The following is a 6,584-nucleotide window of genomic DNA, read 5'->3' on the forward strand; positions in this document are numbered from 1 at the left end:
ACTATGGGTCAGAACCTACTTGACAGCACCTAACAACAACAACATAGGATTTCCAAGGAGCAGCTGGCGAGTTTGAACCACCAACCTTGAGGTTCAAACTGACCTTACAGTTTGCATTATTCTGCAGTGTCACACCAGGGTTTTTAAATTTTGTAGCAATTTTTTCTGACTTACCCTCATACTGTGGACTGCCAGAAGAATAAAAATTTATATTACAAGAAACATTATGATAATGCTCCCTAAACATGGGTATGAAGAGACTTCATCTTGCTTACTTTGGAAACATTATCAGGGAGCACAAATTGGTGGAAAAATACATCATGTTTGATAAGGTAGACGATTGGCAAAACACAAGGAAAGCCCTGAATGAGGCAGATTGACACATTAGCCCGTTAACAATTGGTTCAAATATATCAAAGGTAATGGAGATAGTGGTGGACCCTGAAGCAGTTTATTCTGTGTATGGTAGCCATTAGTTGGACTCATCTCTATAGCAATAACAATAACTATGGATAGTAAAGAGTTCTCTGAGTCTTGTTACCTTAAATTTACTTATAAATCACTTTCATTTATTACTTAATTTTCTAACCCATTTATTAAACATCACCTTATTTGCAGTATATACAATTGTATTTTTATACTTCTTCTTATTTTATACTAGTATTGCTGCTGACATTTTAGAATTCAAGTGCAATGTGCATACCAATAAGATTCTGATCATAAATGATGTATAGTATCAGTTAGTGAAACCACACATTAAAATAATAAGAGACCAATGAGCAAGAATTCTTCTGTGCAGTACCTCTAAACAGCATTAACTTGACATAATAGCATTCCAGAAATGGAAAATCATTTAAATTGTTAAAATAAAACTTGATAATGTGTCTTTTCCCCATTAGGCTTAGTGCATTTTGGTTGGTGAAGTTTAGAGAGAGGAAGGAAGCACACACTATTATAGGAGGAGCAAACTAATACAGCCAGCATTTCAGTCATTAATGTCAAGTCTTCAATGACAGAGTGTTCAGCAAAAGCATCCTCAGCCATGAGAATGACACAGACCTCAGGGCTGTGTCTTCATATGTTTCTCATAGTCCCTCAAAAAGTCTGACCTGTAAATCACATTTTCATTATCAGTATTCTATATTTTCTAAGTCTGGGTTTGCTAGAGAAGTATATATATACTTCTCTAGCAAACCCAGATATATATATATATATATTATGGAGCCCTGGTGTGGTGCTGTGGAAAAGCACTGGACTGCTAACAAAAAGGTTAGTGGTTTATAGCAAGAAAGGTTTATATCAACAAAATGACTTACACAGTTGTAAAGATGGGCAAGTCCCGAGTCCGTTGGTCAGATGTCAGACTGCAGGCTTCTGGTTCATATAGTGGTGGGACTAATGACCCAAGACTGGCACATCAGAGGACAGGTCGGCAGGTTGGGCAGGCAGAATGGGTTAGCTGTTGGCAACTCCCAGGAATAGCAGAAGATCAGTAGGTCGGACAGCAGGCAGCTATATCAAGCAGGTAAGATGGCTACTTATGACTCGCAGTACCAACTTGCAATAGAGAAGGCCATAGGCTCAGGTACAAAGAACCAGAAGTTGACAGAAAAACTTGTTAAAATTCATTTGAAGGTACTTACTTACTTTAGGTTTCTGGGTCTTTAAATTATCTGATATTGCCTATATTTGTAAAATTTAACTTTAAACCAACAAACTCATCTAAGAAGATTTTTTTCTTTTTATTATAGTACATGCAATTTATAGAAATCTACTTTTTCTTCCAATCATTAAATTATACTTGGATTTCACTATTGAGATATCACATTAAATAAACAAAATACCTACTGTGAGAAGTATCAGAAGAACTACAAAATATATTATCTTTATTTGCTTTAACTACTGCATTCTTTCCTGTGTCTCTGCCAACCTCCCTCTGGTTGTACATTGTCTGCCATGTCACCTCCCCTCAAAAGCATGTATCATTTACTCCTCCCCTCAAAAGCATCATAGATTGTTTCTTTTATCAAGAAAACCCCCTTCTCTCTCTCTTTTGATGTAAAAAAAAAAAACAAAAAAAAACCCAAAATACAACAATAAAACCACTCAGGGATATATAATCATTTAAACAAGCAAATTGCACATTCTAGAAGCCAGACTCCTAGCTGCCAACACACAGCCCTTCTCTTTCCATGAGCCAAGGATCCTCAGCTGCCCAATGTCTCCATGCCATCACCTCTGCTTCCATCTCTGGTGTCACTGTTCTCTGATTAGGGTCACAATAAAAAGTTAAAAAAAAAAAAAAAAGGTCAATGAAAAGCTAGATATACAATATTTTTAAGAGAAAGAACAGAAGAGAAAAATATTGTCATACAGTTCCTTTCCACATTTTTAGTCACTGTTTTTATTTTGATCATTATTACTACTTACTAAAATTCACATTCTTTACCTTGCTATTCATTTTACTTTTGTCAGTAATTCTTTTTTGTTGACCATTGTGCTTTTTGTGTAGTCAATCTGTTTGTTAAGTACTGTTTGTTTGTTGTTAAGTACTGTTGAGTCAGTTCAGACTCATAGCAACCCTGTATAGGATTTCCAGTAAGTGGCTCATGAATTTGAACCACTGACCTTGTTCTTTAACTTTCTTGTTTTTTCAGTAGCTTTTTATAGTCTAAGTTCAAGAACAAGTTTCAGAATCTCTTCTGACATCCATTTTTGTGTTTTTTTCATTCGTTCCTTTTTAATGATCATTTGTATTTTTTAATGTGTAAAATTTTATTTCACAACTCTTCATTAGTGTCTAATGTATCAAATCTATTCTTGACATGGTCTCTAAATTCAGGTGGGTTATATTTAATGCCAATTTTTTTTTCATGAACTTGTTTTAATTTTTTCAACTTATTTTTCTCTGCATACATATGAGCAATTTATGGTTTGCTCCACACTTGCACATTGGCCTTGTTTTGGCTCATCCTATTGAGCTTCTCAAGTGCATCCTTCCACGGATACAGTCAGTTTGATTCCTATGTATTCCATCTTGTGAGGTCTATGTGTATTGTCTCCATTTATGTTGCTGAAAAGGATATTTGCAAAGAATAAATCATTGGTCTTGAAAAATCCTCTCATGCTATCCTCAGCATTTTTTTTTAATCACCAAGACCATATTTTCCAATTACTGATTCTTCCAATGTTCACATTCCAGTCACCAATAATAATTAATGCAATATGAATATTAGACGCAAGAAGTTTTTAGAATTCCTCAGTTTCATCATACCTAGTTTTAGTGGTTGGTACGTAAATTTGAATATGACTGCTCTTAGCTGGTCTTCCTTGTGTTGTCCTTGCTATTACTAAGTGTCTCAAGTCAATGCTGACTCATTGCAAACCTGTATAGGGTTTCTGAGGAATGGCTGGTGGATTTGAACCGCCAACCTTATGGTTCAAATAGACCTTGTGGTTGACTACTTATGCTAAAGTGCCACACCAGGACTTCGTTGTAGGTGTATGGATATTATCCTCTCAAAGATGGCATTGTACTTCAAGATAGATCTTGTAATGCTCTTTTTGACAATGAATGTAGCACCACTGCTTTTTAATTAGTCTTTCCTATGTTAGTAAACCAGATAATTGTTTCAAAATGGTCAATGCCGGTTCATTTCAGCTCGCTAATACCAGGATATTGATATTTATGTGCTTCATTTCAGCAACTTCTAATCTTTCTAGAGTCATACTTCCTGAATTCAAATTTCTGATTATTAATGGATGTTTGCAGCTGTTGCTTCTCATATTTGAGTTGTGCCAACTCTGTAAATGAAAGTCCTGAAAGTGTTGCTTCATCAATGTCATTAAAGTCAACTCTTGTTTGAGAAGGCAGCACTTCTCCAGTTATATTTTGACTGCCTTCCAACCTGAGAGGCTCATCTTCTGATACTACATCAGACAGTATTCAGCTGTTATTCATAAGATTTCAGATTTTGTTTTTGGTGAAGATTTGTTTTATTTCTACTGTGGAGAGGGAAAGGATAAATAAGACTGTTTTCAATGTCTTCTCCACTGTACATCCACACTCACACCCATACATACACACAAAAAAACTCACCAACAAAAAACAATAAATCCAAGAACCCAAAACCAAAAACGCACTCAAACTGCAATGATACTTCACATTATAACCAAAAGATTAGATCCCAGTAGGGAGTGCAAAATGAAAAACCAAGTGACCAAAAACTGCTGAACCAACAACATTATCAATACACAAAATATTTATATTACTGAACTAGTGACAGGTGATGTTCTTTATGTTTCTAAAACTTTGGAATCACATATCTGACTTGTTAAATCTAGTCTATGCCAGCTTCCAAAAACCAGAAAAGATTTTAGTTAGCTTCATTCTTTGATACCTTATCAAAATTTTCTAAGAGGTCTGAAATATCATCTTCCTCATCAATGTCTTCTGGTTTGGGTTTTGCTATCCAACACTTGCCTTGGGAACTGTTCAGCTAACTTCCTTAGACTTGTTAAGCTGTCATCACCAAGATGATTTAATTTTTAAGGAAACATTTCAGTAAATGTGTTGGCTTTGTTATGACAAAAGGGTTAGCAGAGAGAAGCTTGGACCTTAGGATTGTTGAAATGAATAATTGTGCCATCATCTTTAATCATGTTAACCTCTTCAATACCAGCTATATTATTCACAGCAAATTTTTAAGAGAACTCTGAAGCTTTTTGACATCAGCTATAGCTCTTTATGTACCACATTTTTCTTTCTGTGAGCAGTACTCTTGCCCCCTATCTGGACATGAGCTTGAAGTTTGGCTAACTTTTCGTTCTTTCATTTTTTTTTTTTTTTTTTTTTTTGTAATGAGTCACTTTAATTTTGTATAGTTCAGTCACATCTCACATGAAACGCAAAGTAGAATCATCTTATTCTCAGACTCCTCCACGCCCAGTTCAGGGGTAGCAACATGTCAGACATTGTCCTAACACTTTACCACAATTCTCTGAGGGAAATATTATTACTACCCTATATGTCACTGGGAAATGATGAATAACTAACATATTAGATTGCTAATCAAAAGTTTGGAGGTTTGAGCCCACCCAGAGTCACCTCAAAAGAAAGGCCTATCTACCTACTTTTCAAAAATCAGCTATTAAAAACTCTATGGAGAGACTTCTGGTCCTTCCTTGATCAGGCAACACAGGTATGCAGGCTCTGGAGAAAGCGGCGGGGGGAGGGGGGAGAGGCCCCGTCTGGTAGACAGACAGTCTTTGAGCAAACATAAGACTTTAGGCTTCAGCATTCAGAACTTGCATTTTTAAAAGATCAAACTGCTAAGGAATTACAGGCATTTTGAGCTTTCACCTGCCTGCACTTGCCTCCCACTCCGGCGACTGCCTCCACCCCCTGCAGAGCTTGGAGTGCGGGGCTGGAGTGGACCCGTTCAGAAAGTGGGTGCTCTCAGAGAGCAAGGAAGGTCACAGGAGCTAACATAGCCCTTCCCAGGGGGTCCTCATTGCCACAGTAGGCGTTATCAATGTGGATAACAGGAAATTAGGGGTTCCCACGGTACAGAAAGAAAGAGAGAGGCATTTTTGATGTCATCAGACACAGACGCCACCTGCCTGCAGTCAGTATCCCCCGCCCTCCACTCCCTTGGCCTAGGCCAGCCCAAGGCCTAGGCCCACCTACGAAGGCCCAGGCCAGCCCCCAGGCACAAGCCCACACAAGCTGAGATGCTCTTGAGTTGTTTTTTTACCACCAGTACCAAAGGAGTCCCGCTGTAACTCTGTGGGTTAGTGCACCAGACTGCAAAGCCTTTTGAACTGCAAGGTCGGTGGCCTTGGAAACCCTATATTGGGTCACAGTCGACTCCACAGCAATTAACAACAAGGAGAGGAGAGCAGAAGGGACTGAAAGAGAGTTAGGACATTAAAGACTTACTTATATTAAGCTACAGATTTTTTCTTTTTTTTCCCTTTTTTCCTCTCTTTATTCTGCCTTTTTTTTGTTATTAGAGACTGCCATATTCAGTCTTGTTTTTGCTGGTGCTGCATTTTTTTTTTCTTTCTTTTTTTGTCATTTTTTTTGTTGTTGGTGGTGTTGATGGTTTTTTGTTTTGTTTTTTCTTCTCTTTTGCCTCTTTCTCTCATTATCACTTTTGTTTTTGATTTTGATTTTGTTTTGTTTTTTTTCTACCCAACTGGTGTTGTTTAGCTGTTACATAGCCTCCCTTCTGCTTTCGGAGGACTCTTTGTCTCCCTACATTACACGAAAAGAGTCAGCAACTGCTGCCAATTAGCCAAGCTGCAATATCACTTTGTAAAACACCAAAAGCCAGGAAAGAACCAATACCAGTTGCCATATACCAGGGAAACAGGCAACACCTGTGAAAGTTACTCTGAGTTAAGCAATAAGAAGCGTGAAAAGGGAAAACCACATCCTGATCACATCTTCCTGGAAGCAATCAGAAAACATAAAAAAAATACCAAAATACATACTTAATTAAGTATTAGGGCCACAGATAAACATTAAACATGTCCAAGAAGCAAAAGCAGATGACCATATCAGCACATGTCCAGAAAAA

General features: G+C 37.4%; 1 pseudogene; it reads right to left on the reverse strand.

Annotated features, from left to right (window-relative positions):
* Nucleotides 1-4,376: 4,376 nt before the first annotated feature.
* The window catches only part of LOC102825329, a 26,860-nt pseudogene continuing 24,652 nt past the window's right edge, over nucleotides 4,377-6,584 (reverse strand).

Source organism: Chrysochloris asiatica, unplaced genomic scaffold (assembly GCF_000296735.1).
Source record: "Chrysochloris asiatica unplaced genomic scaffold, ChrAsi1.0 scaffold00309, whole genome shotgun sequence".
NCBI lineage: Eukaryota > Metazoa > Chordata > Mammalia > Afrosoricida > Chrysochloridae > Chrysochloris > Chrysochloris asiatica.